General features: G+C 37.8%; 2 long non-coding RNA genes across 3 annotated transcripts in view; one reads left to right on the top strand and one right to left on the bottom strand.

Moving 5' to 3' along the window:
- Positions 1-7,739, top strand: part of 9430053O09Rik — a 29,345-nt gene extending 21,606 nt beyond the window's left edge. For both annotated transcript variants that reach the window (XR_003951960.1, XR_003951958.1), the window contains one exon: positions 30-7,739. This is a non-coding gene — a long non-coding RNA (RIKEN cDNA 9430053O09 gene). The remainder of the gene's footprint in view (positions 1-29) is intronic.
- Positions 1-19,922, bottom strand: part of Mir99ahg (Mir99a and Mirlet7c-1 host gene (non-protein coding)) — a 229,101-nt gene that overhangs the window by 157,151 nt on the left and 52,028 nt on the right. The window lies entirely within an intron of this gene.

Genomic DNA, 19,922 nt, shown 5'->3' with positions numbered 1-19,922 from the left:
TTCCATTTTTCTCCTAATGTCACACTTAGATCTATGCTCCTGAACACAGTGATGGACAGGCCTGGGAACTCACATCACCTCCGTGTGTGCATTGATTTCACTCAGTATAAATTCACTCAGAGCTTCAGTATCGAGATGTCTCACACAGTCAAACTCAGCTTTAAAATATTTTCTGGCTCTGTGCAGCTTAGAAAGGACACCTTTGGCAAAGCAACCACCCAGAGATCCAATAAAGACAATGTAAGGCCGTGACTCCTGAAGCTTAACTTTAGAAAATGCCCCCTTCGTGAAATACCCAGCTTCACCAAGTGCAGAGAAACAGAACTTAAAACACAGCAAAACAACTTGATAGATGGTTGCTGAAGGGACTTCGCCTGGATTGTTAAAACTGAAGGTTCACAAATAAACATTTCAAATGTTTTTGGCTGCATGCAGATAACACCCTCTCTGGGGAGAAGGCTAGAAACTGTTGGGTTCCTTTGTGCAGAGTCCTGGAATGTGCCTGCTTTTCATTTCTTCCTTTGTGTCTGCACACTGGCCTCACAGGCAGTGTCTTAAGCCATCCAGGGTCAGGGCAAACAGAGGAGCGCATTCATGGACAGATCAAGTTTATGTGAGAATCTGCTCCTCCTAGCTGCCCTCCATCTCCATATGAATCGTTAATAAAATCGCAGCCTGAAAGCTCATCGCGCCAACAGTGAGGAAGTCATGCAGAGAATCCTCTGGTTCAGAGGGAGAAAAAAAAAAAAGATTTCTTTATCTTTTTCATCCTTCGCCGGCCTTCGTGGGAATTCTGCCATCTAACTCCTTCTGCGCTAAATCTCTCCCCCTCATCCCAACACCACGGTCTTCCCCTAGCAACTTTCTAACTGGCACCTGATCACGTGGGAAAGCGGGGGATGGGAGTGGACACAAAGACAAAAGAAACATTCTGATATCCTCAGCAAATCTTCCAGAGCGCCAAGTCAGCCTCTGCTGCACTACATTGCTGCAAAAACCTTCAGGCAGTATCAATGTTTCAATTTTCCCAGGTCGTGTCAAACAGCTGGGAAGACTTTCCCATAGTTTTATGACACCACACGAGCTACAGAGGCACAGATATCTCAAAAGGGCACACGAAGAACAGCGTCTTTCCCTAATTAACTTGCTAACTCCATGCAAATACTGGACAGAATCAAGCCCCTGAGTTATTGCAGGCAATCTCACGTGTATCTTCTAACCTTGCTGCTGCCTAGCTGTAGGCTCTTGTTTCCTCCGCTCTTGCTCCTTGCAAACTGTCTTAATATCGAACGCGTTTCAGAGGGATGGGCTGATGAATGAAAACATGAATTTCTGCTTGCCCTTTAAGGTGGGTTAAGGGGCGGGGGTGCTGGTGTAATCAATTACTGAACAAAAGAACAACAACAACAAAAGACTTACAACCCACAGAGTGGCTGTGTTACATCCTGCAGTCTGTTTTAAACCAGTACTTCTTTTATATTTACCACTATTAGATTCTAGTATGGATCATTTATTTCATCAAGAAGAGAAAAAGAAAGAGGAGGAGGAAGAAGAGGAGGAAGAAGAGGAAGGAAGGAAGGAAGGAAGGAAGGAAGGAAGGAAGGAAGGAAGAAGAAAAAAGAAACAAGAAAGATATAGAAAGTCTTCCAGTAGATCCTGAAGAAAACTTAGTATTTTTTTAACTTAAAAAGTATTGATATATTTGAGCTTCAATTTGATACTAACTTAGCAAGTAAAAAGTTTGAAATCTCATCTACATCCATCCTTCAGATTTTTTAGACTGCCTCAGCATGCTCTGGTCTCTTTTCAGGATATAAAGTTTGTAGTTTGCATTCTAATTAGCATCCTGGTCCTATCAGCTCCAGGTTCCCAGTGTTACTTTCCTAAAGAAAAGGACAGCAATGCCAAAGTTCTCCACAAATGCAGCTCCAGGTTACCGGATATCAACCTCTTTAGCTGCCTTCCTCAAAGAACCACGACTTCTGTTTAAAGGTGATGTTTCCAAATAAACCTAATTTGACAAAAATGTAACAAGACTCTATCACTGAATGTCTTGAAATCCTCTTAGCTATATTTCAGAAAATGGAAACACACAAGTTCTCTTACACAACACACCTCCCTTACAGCAAGAGTCAAGCTAAAAAGAAAACGATGACTTCTCAGCCACTCAACTAGTAAAACTATATAAATTATTATGCCACCCAGTTTAAATAAATACCGTATCTCTTTGCTCAGTCTATGCAGATATCAGTTGCAGTTTCTGGGGCTTGTTATTGATAGTTCAAAGAATTCTTCTCCACAAGTTTTAGTGACAGGACTTTGACAAAGTTTTCAAACAGGAAAGTTGGTTTTATGCTAAACATCACATCATCTAATATATTCTCCTTAAAAGTAGAAAACCATTAAGTGCATGAGAAAGCTATGCCCTTTGCTTTTAACACATATGAGTTATAAGAGAAAGTTGCTGTCCAAAAGCCAAAGTTCTGGACTTTGCAGTTTTAGAACAGTTAGAATTTACCCCATCCTGTAGTATGCTGGATATCAACACAAGCTGACTAATCCTTACACGTTAAAATTAGCAACTGAAACAAACTGAGAATTAAAATTGAAATGAGTCAGACTCTGCATTGTAAGCAGATTTGTGTTTTGTTTATTGTGTTTCAGAGCTGTGCAAAGGGAGTAAGATCTCAGTCTGAGTGGTCGCTGCTCATAGAAAGCGTACACCACTCCCTGTCTCTTACCTGATTCCTGGACAACATGTGGATCTGTCTTTAATCAGAGTTATTGATTGCATTCCTAAACCAGAGAATGAAATATTTACTTTGCATTGGCTATCAATACACCTAATTGGGGGAAAAAACAATAAATATCTTGGATTTGAGGCTATGCATCTAGCTATAGTCCATACAGTTCACATAACTATATATAGTTATATAGTTGGCTACTAGCATGCTTTTGACTGATGGTCAAACTCAGTTTTTAAACCTGCAGAGTATGCACAATATCATTGACATCAAATGGCTTTAAGTCACATGAGCTGCATGAGTCTGAGGAAAGTCTCTTAGCACTTCTCTAAACACCTTCATTTTCTTTCCATTTGAATTAATTCAGCAACATAAATGTATTTGGAAACACACTTAAATGATTTAAAACCATCCTCTGCCTAAGTTTCATCACTGCTCAAAACTAGAACTAGCATTATTTTGACCTGATGTTGAGATATTCATAAGGACTTTGCTAATCATATGATCCTTGAAAAGTGGCCTATATTAAGCATTTTATCACACTGCAAAAGTTATATGTTCATAGTCTTTGTTCTTCCGTGACATGGAGAACCTAGTAGCAAATCATTACGTGTCTTAATTGGCAGTTTCCAGACTCATTTTGTTTGTTTGTTTTTCCTCTTTTTACTTGTCTGTCAAAAACATTTCATTTGAAAAAAAGACTCATCTATTTAGGAAGATGGATAGAAAGCTAAAGGCAATAAAAATGTAGTAGGGGATTTTGGACTATGAATTGGACAGAACTGCTATTTAATAGTTGAATGCCAGTGGAGGGATTATGGAGAGACTGGAGTTACTACATATCTGTCATATAAGTCAAAGGACACATTAGTCATTCGGTATATATTAGCAATTCTGTATCAGGATAAATTACTATTAGTAGGGATGTTTGAAAAATCCATACAAAAACTTAATATAAGTCACACACACACACACACACACACACACACACACACACACACACACACACACACAATTAGAGTTATCCTACCTAGTTTATAACCTTCTTACCAAGAAGACTAAGGTTGCCAAATAAAAAGGCCAGAGGTAGTTGTAGGATGCCTTGTTTCAAGTTGTTAGTCAAGGGTATTCTGGAGACCACCAAAACGAGACAGACTATTACCAACCCTCTTGGTTGTCCACAAAAACTTAAAGGTGATGATCACAAACATTTTGGTCACAGGACATGGAGAAATCAAGTTAGCACTGATTAGAAAGCTTTCCCCTATTGACTATCTGCCATAGTATTAGAAAATGTTTTCAGGCTGCTGGGGAGAAAAGTCCCATGCAGTTTTGCCCAAATGTGAACTATAATAATGACAGATGTTATTCAAGATATGTCCATGCACGTGTCAAATGAGATGGGCAGAACCAATCACATTCTTGCATTTAAACCCCATTCCACAGGAATGAGCAGGTGCCTTGTTCTGTCAATCTGGCTTCGAATCTGGATTCAGAAAGCTTATAAACTCCATAGTGAACCTATAACTAGTATTGTGCTCAATAGTCACAGCTCCAAACTGACCTCGAAGTGAGTATCTCTATACCCATAAATCAGAGTAGAGTTAAGTCCTTATCAGAGAAGTTTCTTTGTTCAGTGGGAAGTAGGTGATGCAGAAACCACACCTTGTCCAAGTGCAGAAAAGAGGGGTCTGTGGAATGCTGAGTCATAGGTAGGGCATCCATAACACACCTCCTGCTTCCAAGGCTGTGGTACCATTGTGGAAGCAGATAAATAGGTAAGGAAAGATGCAGAGTCAGAGGTAGAAAAAGACCGAGAAGGTGTCTTCTAGATATTGCAAGGCCATTGTCCTCATTAACTTAGAAATAGCTGCCCTTGTTTGAATAAGGCTTGAAGCAGATGATGCCAGTCCACACTCCAGCGCGCAGGGGTTGGGAGCTCATCAACTCTACCCCTACCTAAGGAGCTATGGACAAACAAATGTATCTGCGGGAAGGAGACTCAGCCTTCTTTAAGGATGTGGTCTTTGATAGGTGAAGCAAGCTCCACTAAATAGCTCCACCCCGATGAATGACGAATACAACATAAATTGTGCAGGGCAAGTACCTGAAATGACAGAAGAAGATACTAGTGTAGGACAATGGAGGTGGATTTTAGATGAATTAGGGGAGGAAGAGGATGAATATAACCAAAATACATTGCATACATTTAATGAATTCCTCAAAGAGTTTGCATGTGTCAACATACACACACACACACACACACACACACACACACACACACACACACACACAATTAGGTACAATACATGTTTAAAAGTCTCCTTAAAGATAAGAAAAAATTTGAATCATAAGAAAAATATGGATATGAGATTTTTCTTTAAAAGTTTAAATATAAATGATGAAATAAGTCAATATATTTAAGCTGAAGTGATGGAAGTGTGGATGCATGATGCAATGTTTGGTGCCATAGACTCAGCATCCAGACAGACAGAGATATATCTCAAACAGTAGTATGTTTGTGAAACTTTTTTGATGAACCAATATGGTAGTGAGAAACAGTGCTATTATTCTTTAAAGTCAAGTTTTAAGACAGGTTACAAATGTTATCAAGAAAATCTGAAAGTTTGGTGACTCCTAAGGACTATGAATGTATCAGAATACTCTTTTGCCAAAATGTATTACATCAACAGATTCTAAGTAATACTGTGAACCCACATGTCTCCATGGAGATGTGTGTGTGTTGCATATATGTGTATGTATATATGTAAATATACATAGTGGAATGAATATACATATATAATTACATGATAATGCATGTTATACTTCTAGACTGATTTCTGTTTCTCTAATTATTATATATTGATTTAAAGGTCTTGAGAAAGACTTAATAAGTGGAGTCCATTCTTGCCATTAAATTAAGGCTAAATTAAATGTATTATTCAATTTTCATTTAAGAAAGTATGCTATATGAGAATATATCAAACATCGAACAGAAAATATGTCACAGTCAAATTCCATTTATTCTTTTCTGTAGAACATAACATTCAAGTGATTTTCAAATAAATCTCAGAAGATAATTTGATTGATGTTGTAAGATCGTAAAGAAAAGTGAGGCACTACTTTTCCAAATTAAGTTTCTAGAAATAGAATGAAATTAGTGGCATGGTACTTAGTCCAAATAAATAAACGCTTGACGTTTTATATTGTCCCATTCCAGATCTCTCTGCCGTAGTTCCATAATAACTTATTATCTCTGAATTTCAACAGGAGCTAATTGTTCACTCCTATTTAACAACCACTTTACTTTTAAAGAGACTAATGACGTGACATTGAAAGTTGCATGCCATATAAAACTTAATATCGACTAAGACATAATTGAAAGCTGGCAAGATGGCTCAGGAGGTAAACGAGATGCTTGTCAAGCCTGACTACCCGAGTTTATCTCAAGGCTCACATGGTAGAGTCAGAACTTCTCACAAGCAGTCTTCTGAGTTCTATATTGTTGCGCATTTGTCTACACACACACACACACACACACACACACACACACACACACATGCACACAGGCAAGCATACACACCAAGTAACAACTAACTAACTAAATTTGAAAATGCACACTCATATTTTGAAGCCATAAAGACTTCATGGAGATAATAAACAAACCAACCTCTCTCTCTCTCTCTCTCTCTCTCTCTCTCTCTCTCTGTGTGTGTGTGTGTAGTGTGTGTGTCTAATACCATGCCCAAAACTCTAAAATTAATTTTAAACACATTATTTTCTTGATTTAAAAAAGTGTATAAAATTCAGTGTTTAGAATTATTTTGCATGTAATTATTCTCAACTATCAAGCATGGGGTTCTTTTCTGAGATATAAACATGAATGCAGTTGCAGGAGAATTCTATAGTAGAATGTTTCTTATTCTGGTTTACTTAATCTGGACATACTTCCTCCTAACAGAGTTCCAAGGCTTTGACCTTGAGAACCTGGTCAGAGCAGTGTTTCAAATAAAAGCTCTTTGTCACCAAGACTGATGACGCTAGTTTGAATCCCTGGACTCACCACGTGGGAAGAGAGAATAGACAACCTTAGGTTGTTCTCAGGCCTCCAAAGAGGTTCTGTGGAATGTGTTTATTTAGAATAAACAAACAAATGTGTTAAATACTAAAAGTTCCTTAAGAAAATATGAATACATGAAAATCAGCTCATGACAGGCTCAAGTACAAAGTCCACACAGTTTTAGTTGATTATTGGCAAAGTAAATTCTGTTCTGGCTCATTCTTGTGCAAGTCAAAATCAATTTTAGTGATAAAAAGAACCTTTGGTCACAATTAAAGCAGGAATTGTACACCATAGAGGAGTATGGTTGAGAGAGAATCGTGAGAAAGTTGTCTTTGTGAAATATAAAACTTGCTAAAATATAGATAATAATTGAGATGGATGATATATATATATATATATATATAGATAGATAGATAGATAGATAGATAGATAGATAGGTAGATAGACATTATAGTAGAGGTTAAGTATAACACAATACCATGTATAGCTGAAGTATAATGTAAATATTATAACTGATTCAAGTAGAATTTGAGTAATAAACGTATTAAATAGTTTTAGGTTATATAGATCACAGCCTACTACCTTTTCACACAAAAAAAGGTATTTCTCAAAAAAATCTTAAATTTCACTGATTTCACTGTTGTAATCTGTAACTCAAATATAACCGGGATATTGTTACCGTGTGTGATTCAGACTATAACTTCCCCTAGTCAGATGCGGGCTTCCTCTAACAGCATTTCATGAAAAAACTCAAATTCAAACAGGGTTGTGGCTTTCTTTGCTCTCCTCCTTTGCTTTCTGTTTATGCATGAGCAGTAGAGTGCACTTACGTCCTTGCCTTCTTCCTTCCTCCTTCCGTGTTCTGTAATGTACTTCTGTCAGTGTGTGGATGTCTGTTTGATGCACAGACCATTGCCACCTCACCAGCTAAATCATGCCTTCCTTTTAGGAAAGTGATTTTCATGTGATTTAAGTGAAAACATCCAATAAGTTACAAAATACTTTCTCAAATCTCAGTATTCTGTGCAAAATAGAGTTATAAATATGTGATGTTCTGATTATCTCATAATAGAAGGGAAACCAAAGTGTAAATTCTTGTTTACCTTAGCAAAGAACATGTGCCTTAGAGCAGACTTATTTCATTATATGGTGTAGTTTAAGAGGTTGTTCTTTGAGGATGAAAATATAAATTTTGCACTGTTTTTTAAGAATAAGAAAAAAACTGGTACATAAAATTCATGAAAGGTCTATGCTTCTTGGAAATTTACATAAAGCTCTCTGTAATAGTTATAATAACACATGTGGTTAGCAGTGCCATGATGGTGTACTTAGGGTAGTGATTACCATTTGAAAATTTTCTAAGAAAATAAAGCACAGATTATAATTATCGTAACCAACCAAATGTTACTGCTAAACTTCCCAAAAGTCTAAGTGAAAGGCATCCTTTACTTCACATTCATGTTAACTTCCTGCTGACTCTCCAGGGGCATAGTCCTACTGGGCACTGCATGTTCAAAACCCAGGAGAAGAAGAAGGGCAAAAGACAAATCCCATTATTTTATTTGCAGATAGATATTGCGGATCCTTAAACAACATTTTCCTACAATAGTGAAGTTTTCTTTCAACCTTAACTGATCCCCTACTATTTAAACATACAATTAATGTCTGCCTTTTTGAAATAAACCACCACAGTCCTCATATCACATAAAGCTATTAAGATTACCCAGGTGACAACCCTCCCCACTCCCCCCAGAGCCAGTCAAGAAAAGCAAGATTCATGCATGCCTTGCCTACAACTACATTCTCACCACATAGCCAGGCTTGGAAAGGACTTCCAGTGCACATTTTATTGACAGAAGTCAAACAAAGAACTCAATGAACGGAAGAGCTTCTTCTAAAACCTGTATATTTTTAAATGATAAGTTTCCTGCATGTATACGTCCATAAATCACAAAAACAAATTCTCCTTACATAGTTCAGAGTTTTGCTAACTTGCCATGATGTGGGCAATAGGGGATTTGGGAGGCGTGTTGACACACAGAGTTCAGAGATGAGAGGTCAGATTCCTGTGTGCAGAATTACGAAAGGATCAGCTTCTTTCATGCATCTAGCTTTACACTTCCTCACCTGCACAACAAAGGCCCAGCTACCCACCCTCAGATGTTCCAGAAGATGCAGATGGAGAGAGAAGATGGAGAGAGATGATGTAACACATTGAAACAGATGGTATGGTGTCTCTTTCTCAAATGGTGATTTTTTTAAAAAAATTTTTATTAGATATTTTCTTTATTTACATTTCAAATGCTATTCCAAAAGTTCCCTGTACCCTCCTGCCACCCTGCTCCCCTACCCACCCACTCCCGCTTCTTGGCCTTGGCATTCCACTCTACTGGGGCATATAAAGTTTGCTAGACCAAGGGGCCTCTCTTCCCAATGATGGCCAACTAGGTCACACCCACACTAATATCTTAGACAAATGGCAAACACTGAACAGTCTTAGCAAAAGGAACCTACAAAATCATTAGAATAATTGATTTTCAGCACTCACTGATAAGTGGATATTAGCCCAGAAGCTTGGAATACCCAAGATACAATTCACAGAACACATGAATCACAAGAACAAGGAAGACCAAAGTGTGGATACTTCGGTCCTTCTTAGAAGGGGGAACAAATTACCCATGGAAGGAGTTACAGAGACAAAATGTGAAGCAGAGACTGAAGGAATGACCATCCTGAGACTGTTCCACCTGGGGATCTATTCCATATACAGTCACCAAACCTAGACACTTTTGTGGATGCCAACAAAGTGCTTGCTGACAGAAGTGTGTTATAGCTGTCTTCTGAGAGGCTTTACCAGTGCATGACAAATACAGAGGTGAATGCCCACAGCCAACCTTTGGTCTGAGTACAGGGTCCCCAATGGGGGAGCTAGAGAAAGGACCCAAGGAGTTGAAGGGGTTAGCAGCCCTATAGAAGGAACAACAGTATGAACTAGTCAGTACCCCCGGAGCTCCCAGGAACTAAACCGCCAACCAAAGAGTGCACATGGTGGTACTCATGGATCTAGCTGCATATGTAGCAGAGGATGGCCTTGTCAGTTATCAATGGGAGGAGAGGCCCTTTGTCCTGTGAAGGCTCTATGCCCCAGTATAGGGGAATGCCAGGGCCAGGGAGGGGGAATGGGTAGGTTGATGAGCAGGGAGAAAGGGAGAGGGAGGGAATAGGGGGCTTTCAGAGGGGGAAACCAGGAAAGGGGATAGCATTTGAAATGTAAATAAAGAAAATATCTAATTTTAAAAAAGAAAGATGAAAAAAAAAAAGAAGTTTGAAGCAATGCCAAAATTCCTCCTTTAAGTTCATATAAGGTCTTCTGAGAAAACCTTTCCCTGCCCACTCACTCAGTCCACAGAGTACCAGCAACTGCATGAAGAACCTAGTGGTACAATTTAGGTAAGGTAGCGTAATCTCTGAAAATTGGAGAATTAACTGTCACTTGATAGAGTTACTGCATCCGTGCATGAGTGCTCAGACATATTCATCTGTCTCATTTATTGCCTTATTCCTTAATTTTTGCTTTGAATTTGAGTCTTTGTTTTTCACATTCTATGCAGGCCACCTTTTTATTTATTTAACAAGATTTGGGATGCATGAAATAAAGGATAGGTTTACCCTCAGCTTAAATGGTGACTCTGTGTCAAAAGTACAAGTGTTCTTGGGTTTTCAGCATAGCTCAGCAGATTAGGGAGTTTCTGCTAAATCTGGCAATCCGTCATCAATCCGTTCTATGACTGAAATAAAAAGAGAAAAAGAAACTCCCATAGGCTTTCATCTGATCTCCACGTGCTGGTTATGGCGTGTAAACCCTTCACATACAGAAATAATTACATGTAAAATAAATTTCAAAGTACGTGTTCTCTCTCCCCAAGCCAAGTACTCACACCTAGTGCATTATTAAGCTTTCCTATTTATAGTTGGTTAAATTTAGGCATGCACTTTGAGAATTGTAAGAATGACACCACACCCTTTATCACGAAGAAAAGTTAATTCATTAGAAAATAGCTTTTGAATGCCGCCCCTTATTTAAATTTAACAAGTATCTGTTATTACAAAGCATGACATAAATCTCTAGCTGTCAGCCTTCTATTCATCCACCTGTCCATTCATCATAGTGGAGTATATTAGAAACAGTTTGAAGATAAAAAAATATTTAAAGTTATCAATATTATTTATAATTGTGATTTGGTGATTATAAGGAAATTTTTTGCAGTGGTACATAGTATTGAAGAAAAGCAAGAGGTAAAAAACAGAGGGAGAGGGGGAGGGAAAGGGAGAGAGGAAACACTTCATTCAATTCTCAACAAAATTGTTATATAAGTATGTTGTTATCACGAAGTACAGGCTATCAGAAAACACAACTAAGTTAAAAAACAAAAAACAAAAAAACAAAAAACAGAAGACTGGTACAGAGAATAATGTTCTCAAATGACAAAGCAGAAAAAAAAAGTGCCAGAAATTGCTTGGATCACTGTGGAGTGCAGCAAACCCAACATAGAAGGCAAAGTAATTTCAAAGTACTAGAACTTTCTATTATCATAAGCCCATAGATGAGGCATTAGGACATATACCGAACTCATGTTCACTGACCATATTTTCAAAGAAAACAGAATTTTTTTTTCAAATAATTGGTTTGATGATCACTTGCTCTGGCCAATTAATGGTCTGGACCTAGACTTTTGTGTATGTTGTTGTTTTGACTGCATTAGCTCAAATCTTCTCTAACCTAAGAAGTATTAATATAACTACTGTCATGCTTACAGACTAAGAAGTATTAAGTCACCAGCCAAGGTAGTAAATCCAGTCTGGGCTTGAGAATAATCTGCCTCCTTACCCCAGACTCTCAAATCTTAACCTATCATCCCACCTTTGCTCTGTGACTGCAGCACTCAGGACATAGGGTTAGTAGCAATGAATACCAATGCTTACCACTTCCTTTAAAGACTTTCCTCCAAAGACAGAGGATTTTATTGCTGCATGCAATGGAACACTAATTAAAATCTAAAACGCAAACACAGAAGTGGATGCTCAGAGTCAGCTATTGGATGGAACACAGGGCCCCTAATGAAGGAGCTACAGAAAGTACCCAAGGAGCTAAAGGGGTCTGTAACCCTATAGAAGAAACAACAATATGAACTAACGAGTACCCCCCAGCCCCCAGAGCTTGTGTCTCTAGTTGCATATGTAGCAGAGGATGGCCTAGTAGGCCATCAATGGGAGGAGAGGCCCTTGGTCTTGTGATCATATGCCCCAGTACAGGGGAATGCCAGGGCCAGGAAGTGGGACTGAGTGGGTTGAGGAGCAGGGCAAGTATAGAGGACTTTTGGGATAACACTTGAAATGTAAATGAAGAAAATATCTAATAATTTTAAAAAATCTAAAACACTTCTTTTAGAAAAAAACATGCTCTCTTACTTTTCAGATTAACTGAGTGTAAAAATGTAAAAGATTCTATTAAACGTACATTGCACAAACAAATGGAATTACATAATCTTTTAAATTGTACCTTACCATGTAAACAGGCTAAATAAGTTAAAAAATGCATCAGAGTCTGTATTTGAAAAGCGGTAACAGATACCTACACAGAACTTTATCTTAGATAACTCACACTTTACATATGTTTATATAATCTCCGCCAAGAGACTACAACATTTTTTAAAGGTGTAAATCTAACCTTGAAAACAATGGTTTTATTACCAATCCAGAAAGTTCAAGTTTACAACAGAACTGGAATGCATTTATTCTATGGGAATTTGGTCATGTCTAAAAGAGGTGGCACACTAAGTGGCTCACATTACTTTAATTAAAAAACTAATTTAAATCACGGTCACATGAGGTTGGAGAAAGGCGTAGAAGCAGACATCACAGGGGACGATTTATAGTCTCGATATTGCCGCTAACAGGAACCCTGCACAATATAAAGATTGGTTTATTTCCATTCCAGAAAGGAATCAATACAAACTAAATGTGAGCTGTGCAATACTTTTATTAGAAGGAGGGAACTGTGTTAACCATTCATAAGATCCCCTTCAGGGTTGACTCTGAATAATTTTGACTCTGAATAGTTCCCACTGCATAATTTCCACAAGCCTATGAAAATGTATCTCCCTTAAATCAATGCACACAGCAACAGAAGATATTTTATTGAAACTGCATGGGTAAGACGATGATCAGAGCAAATATCTTAGACATACCCACAGAAGGGATGTTGGCTAAGGCAATTAGACTGGACACCTGGTAAGCAGTCAGAAGGGGATCCCACAGTATGAGAACCAGTCCAGATAGGAGAGAAAGGAAATTGGAATTTGAGTTGACTCATGCCCTATCCAGAGATGTTAGTCTTTACACAGGACTGTAAAACTCAAAATCCCTTGCAGGGCAATCGATGCTGGTTTAACAATTTCCTTAATTAAGAAGTACATTAATTCTTGAATCTTCACAGCAACCCTTAGAATTGCAAAAGGCAAAAGGCAAAAGGCAAAAGGCAAAAGGCAAAAGGCAAAAAAAAAAAAAAAAAAAAAAAAAAAAAAAAAAAAAACAACAACAAAAAAAAATAAACTATTGTTCAACTTTATAATGTGGAACCATATCCCAAGAATCTCTGATGACTTTTCCTCCAGCTCAAAGCTACGGAAACCAGGAGTCTATGACAGTCTAAGTATTTCTTTCAATGTTTGACTCCTTCCCCAGAACTGACAATCTCATCCACAGAGCCTAAGGTCAAAACAGAGAGTTAGTTTTAGAAAATGAAAGCTCTATTCAAGCTTTGTACTCTGTGATAATGAATTTAAAAGATTTTCTAAAGAAGCTGCGGGGAGTCCACTGAGTTCAAAGGTCTGTTATGTGTGACAGTAAAATAATTTATAAATTAGTTATATATATTTAGATTGTCAAAGATTAAAAAGTTGACATCTTAATATACCATTATAATATGGTTAGTTATTATATTAAGTTACAGTGTATCAATGTAATTATTAAATTGACTAAAATTAGAAGATGATAAAACATCTTTCACTGCAATCGATGCACATTCTGGAGTTGAGTCAATTCCAACTTAAGCAAACACTGAAGCTCCTGGTGATCATGCCCTACTGCGTGGAACGGTCTGTGTGAAGCCCTGGGATGTGGATATAGAATCATGAGATGAACATGACCTTAAAGGAGTTACACAGCTCAGTTCTACAGGAGATACAGTGCAAACCTTCCACGTACTCATAGCAACCTTACTAACCACAGAGGAACAAAAGGGATCTGTGAAAACCGGGGATTGCTTATTGCACAAACTGGTTTGGAATACTTACAATTATTTTTGTTTTCTTTTATTTTGTTGTTAGTTTGTTTGTTGCTTGCTTTAGTTTTTATTTTCTTTCTTTTTTTTTTTTTGTCTTGTTGAAACAGTGTTTCTTTGTATCAGTCCTTGCAATCCTGGAACTGGCTCTGTAGAACAGGTTTGTTTGGCCTAGAACTCAGAGATCCCCCTGCCTCCACCTCTTGGGTATTGAGTTAAAGGTGTGCGCCACCACAGCTGCCTTCACTTGTATTTCCAAAGTGCACTTCCTGCTATTTTCTTTCTTCACAAATTTCATTTCAAAATGCAGGAAACTGATTAACTTCTCATGAGGGTCACTAATCTTCCCTCTGCATCTTATTTTACCAAATCTGCTAATATTTATCTACAGTGTTGACAAAATAATATTCTGCAGTAAGGGTAGAAATGTATATATATATATATATATATATATGATGTAGTGCAGAAAAAGCTTACAAAACTCACAATTATTGCTCACATTGTTTAAAGCATCAGTATAAACATTTTTCTGTCTTTTTGCATGTGTATGTGGTACAGATTCCAACTTCCAACATTTTGCTTTGTAACTTATACAAGCGTACACACAGATACAATGAATGAATGAATGGATGAATGAATGAATGTAATGCAAATATAAAGGGCCTAAATTATATAAGGAAGCAAACAAGACAGTCATATCACACTGATTATTTCTTAGGAAATTTTTAGTAATTCTCATGAAGAACTCATTGTTGTGATGTTCTCTTTTCACATGAGTTATATTAACTTGAAATTCATTATGAACTGAGATGTGGGGCACATGCCTTTAATCACAACGTGAAACCAAAGGCAGGCGGGTGGATCTCTGTGAGGTGAGTTTGAGGCCAGTGTGGTTCATAGAATGAGTTGGAGGCTGGCCAGGGCTACATCAGCAAACCCTGTCTCAAAAAACCAAAATATATAGATGATAGATAGATAGATAGATAGATAGATAGATAGATAGATGATAGATAGATAGATCAATCACACAGAAATGATTTCCTAGGAAATGAAGAACAGAGTATCTCACATACTCACGCAGAAAGAGCTAAATAAGTAGAACTCTTATTGGTCCTTTTTATTTCAGATAGCTTTCTATGCATACTTACAGAACAATGGACTAATGGGAAGTTGCATCTTGCACTGAATTAATGCATCCTATTTTAACATCTTATGTTTAATGTTACAGAATGTAACATATGAATAAATTTAAGTAACACTAAAAATGATTCTAACATTACCTTATCAAAGAATACATGGTTTATTTGAATTTAATATAAAATAGAAAAATATTAAAAGTTGTCAATTTTACTAATACTGCATGTTAAAAGATATGACTCAGTAAATTCTGTGAAATATATGGATGCTAGTAGTTTATATAACCCTACTTTCTTTGACCCCTTAATTTTTACAAATGAATGATCTTTCACTTAAAATTTTGGTTACATTTCTTCAATGACATCACCCTTGACTGCTAATTTTTAGTTTTAAACTTAAATAGTTACAGTAATAGATTAAAAAATAGCCTTGAGACTTAACTGTCATTGATGCCAGAAATGTGTTTCTAACTGTCAATGGCTCTCATAGAGTCAAAGGGTGGGGGGGTGCAGAGGGGAAGGGGGACAACATTTGAAATGTTAATAAATGAAACAACCAATAAAAAATAAAATAACATTTAAAGTAGATAAGTTATACTTAAATTACAGATGTGCTCCACAGAGCACCTGTTATGTGGGGCAAGAGGAAAAGCAAGACTAGATATGTGACCACTAGAATTACACCACAGGAGCAGAAACACCTGCCATGGCCACTGCAGACTTGAACTCAGGCATAACCCATTGCTTTCTTCAATGGAAGTCCATGGCAACCACACTGGACCGGTCACTGTGTTTGCACAAGCAAAAGATTGTCCTTTAAAATTAGTTTAACTTTTTTGAAAAGGGTGATTATGGCAACGGAACATTTACAGTACCTTGGACTGCACCCACTAAGACAAAAATTAACTGTGCCTCAGCAGGACCCTCATTTAAACACCATGGCTCTGGTTTAAACAAATGCATGTTCTGTTTCAAATAGTTTTATGATTTGTCAAGCTTCGCAACACTCTCAGCAAATGGCCTGGTGATGTGATAGTCATATTAAAGCTCAGGACGAAATATCATGTCTGACAAAAATGAATAACCTGTGACAAAACAACTCCCTGGGAAATGTCACACTGTACTTATGAATTCCCCATCATCACATAGGCTTAGAACCCAGGAGGCTAGCAGTATCACTAGAAGAACCCTCCTGATCAAGCTTAATTAGATTTCTCTGGGAGCAGCTTTCAGACTATCACAATTAGAAGCAAAAGACTCCTATTAGGTAAGAAAACGTTACAAAAGCAGACATTTCAGTTGATAATCATGAAGATACCATATAGGTAAACAGAGACTAGGGGAACTTCAATACTACCTGAGAAACAAGGGACCTACTTAGACTTGCAACAATAGGGCTGTGCATGATTGACAGCCCATCCTCAGATCACCAAGGAGATGGAGGCAGGGAGCACAATTTATGGCCTCTCTTTCATGGGTAGTGCAAGTTCCCAAAGGAGATAGGACATTGGTCTCTGACACGACTAAAGGCAAACCTCACAAATCCAGCCTCACTTAATCCATCTTCAAGATGTCGATAAGGGAGATTGCGGCTACATACGATCATATAATGTAGGGGTGTATGCCTGTCCAGAGAAGCAAAGGTATTCACAGGCCCAAGGACACAAGAGGAAAAAAGAACTTGTTTATCTGTGGTAATGCAGATAAAATCTCTCTCTCTCTGTCCCCCCCCCCTCTCTCTCTCTCCCCTACTGTTCTCTCTCTATTGCCTTCCTCTCCTCTCCCCTCCCCCTCTCTGTTCTTCTCCATCTTTCCTCTCCCTCTGCCTCTCTGCCCTTGCTTTCTTACACATGCAAGCCTGATAAAATGTTAAACATTATCAGTATGGTCAAGAAGTTCAATTTACTCTTGAAAGCTTCAACCTATTTTATGCTGTGTAAAATGCAAGTATCTTCGCACATAACTTCCAGTTTGCTTAAGAGAAAATACTGCCCACATTAGCTAGAATAAAGCATGAGTGTTGGTTTTATCATAAAGCAATGTAATCTAGGAAATATTTTTAGTTTTTATTCTCAAATATTCCTCTGGTATTGTAGATGTGTCAGAAAAAATCAGAAATTATAATTACTTCTAAACATCTTACTTTACAAAATAGAAACAGTAATGTGTGGCTAATATTAATTTAATTATCAATTTCATGTGAATTAAAGCCTACAAAAAGCTGTAGTGAAATTTTTTTAGGGGTGGGCGTCTCTTCCTATAAAAGCTATGAAGACTATTAAAGGTCATCTAAAAGCAAATATCTTGAAAAATATATTTTCTTTTTAAAATAGTGCCAAAAGCCAGTATCTGGTTAAGAAATTACTTATTGCTTCTTGAAAAACTCCTTTCTGACACAACCTACTAAATTCAGTTATGAGCACTTTGATACTCTGATCACTCAGGAAGGAAGCTGGTTGTCCTCTTGCTCACTGCCAGCCTTCCAAGCTCCTGTACTTGACTCTCTGGTTTATGAAGGACAGAACACACTGCAGCAGGAGTCCTGTTAGCTTAGAGGTTAAGTAACTACCCTCGAAGGAGCTGATATCTGGCCTGTCCATACAAAGCAGGCACGCTCACACCAGTTCAGAGAATTCCTCAGTGAAATGTTTTCAGACTTGAAATTGTGTTGGTAAAAGACAGAAATGCAGTAATAACCATGTTTCAAGAATCATTCATTATGCTTAATAGATTTGATTTAATGGACTAAGACACGGGAAGAATGCTGTGGCTTACCTTGTTTTACTGTTTCCATTTTGCAACACTAATTCTTTCCCTATATAAACATCTCAGAAGTAATAAGATCACTTGGAGCAAGACTAGAATTGTTCTCTCCCAGTTCTATAATTTCACAGGACAGATTTCTCACATTCAGAGATAATCAGATCATCAAGACAAGGCCATCTGGAGAAGGGAAGCTTCAAAGACCAGAGTGACTGTAACTGTATTAGCGGAGCCCTCTGCATGACACTTTCCCTTGTGTCATCATGCTAACCACTAAGGGGTGGATCTGCCCCATAATGTGGGAGATATACGCCTTCAGGCAAGAAGAAGATAGGAAGCAAATGAAGTTTAAAATACAGAAAATTGATTAGAAACAGAATTGAATTAGCACCCAGAAATTAGATTGCTTATTTAATTATTTCATTTAGTTTTCATTCTCCTTCAATTACTTTGGAATCTTTGTAATAAATGAAGTCAAATCAGAGAGGGAAAAGTTAGGCTTTCTCTTTTTATGAAAATGAGGCTGTTACACAAACTAAAAACGTACAGACATCTGATAAACTCTTCAGGTTTGTGATTGCAGCTTGTAGAAAACTTAGTTAAATGACAGTGTTTTTTTTCTTCTTCTAATTTTCTGTAACTTGTAAAGAGAATTTCAAATGTCTAAATCACATATTTTGGTTGAATATATGTTTTTTGAAAAATCAATATTATTTGAAATTTAAAATGCTGCTGTAGATGATACTATCATTCAGGCACTTAGAACTTACTATTCAAACTTATATTTATACTAAAAAAATTAAAGGGAGGCTAGTTCAAACATGGAAGGAGATGAGCGAGAAGTATAAAGGGTTACAAATTTGAAAGTAGGTGTGTAGCAGTGGAGGAGGGGGCACTGGAGATAGCCACTAGAAAGTCTCAGATGCCAGGGACCCAAGAGATTCCCTGGACCCATCAGGGAGGACTTTAGCTGAAATACCCAACAAGGAGTAGATAGAACCTGTAGAGACCATACAGGCACAGCCCCCAGTTGAGGAACGGAGCCACCCACCCACCTCAAATATATTACTCCAGAATTCCTCCTGTCAAAAGGAAATGTAGGGACAAAGAGTAGAGTAGAAACTGACGGACTGCCCCACCTAGGAATCCATCTAACACCAAATCCAGACACTATTGCTGATGTCAAGAAGTTCTTACTGACAGGTGCCTGGTATAGCTGTCCCTGAGAGCCTAGGCCAAAGCCAGACCAATACAGATGCATATGTACGTAGTCATTGGACAGGGCATGGAGACCCCAATGGGGAAGTTAGGGCAAGAACTGCAGGAACTGAAGGGGTTTAAAACCCTATAAGAAGAACAATAATATCAACCAACCAGACCCCCCTCCCCCAAAGCTCCCAGTGACTAAACTACCAATTAAAGAGTACACAGGGGGTACCCATGGCTCCAGCTGGATATGTTGCAGAGCATTACCTTATCTGGGTAAGGGAGCCCCTTGGTCCTGTGGAGGCTTGATGACCCAGGATAGGGGAATGCTATGCCATTGAACCAGGAGTGTGGGGGGAGCACCCTCATAGAGGCAAGGGGAGGGAGGAGGGGATTAGGGGGCTTGTGGGTGGGGGAAACTGGGAAGGGGGATAACATTTGAAGTGTAAATAAAAAGTTTAACTAGAAAGCTTTGCATACATATAACTAAAAACAATATATTAATGGTATTAGGGAAAATATACAAAATAAATAATAGTCTGGAATTATTATAGATAAAGGATGATGTTTGATAGTTATTCCTAAAACAACTGCTTCTAGGTTGACTATGACTATTGCAAGAACTTTGATCACACTGTGAACCCAAAGATTGTGTTATTTACTGAAAA

Source organism: Mus musculus, chromosome 16 (genome assembly GCF_000001635.26).
Source record: "Mus musculus strain C57BL/6J chromosome 16, GRCm38.p6 C57BL/6J".
In the NCBI taxonomy this organism is placed as follows: Eukaryota; Metazoa; Chordata; class Mammalia; order Rodentia; family Muridae; genus Mus; species Mus musculus.
Note: the sequence above shows the minus strand (reverse complement) of the source record. Positions and strands in the feature narration are given on the sequence as shown.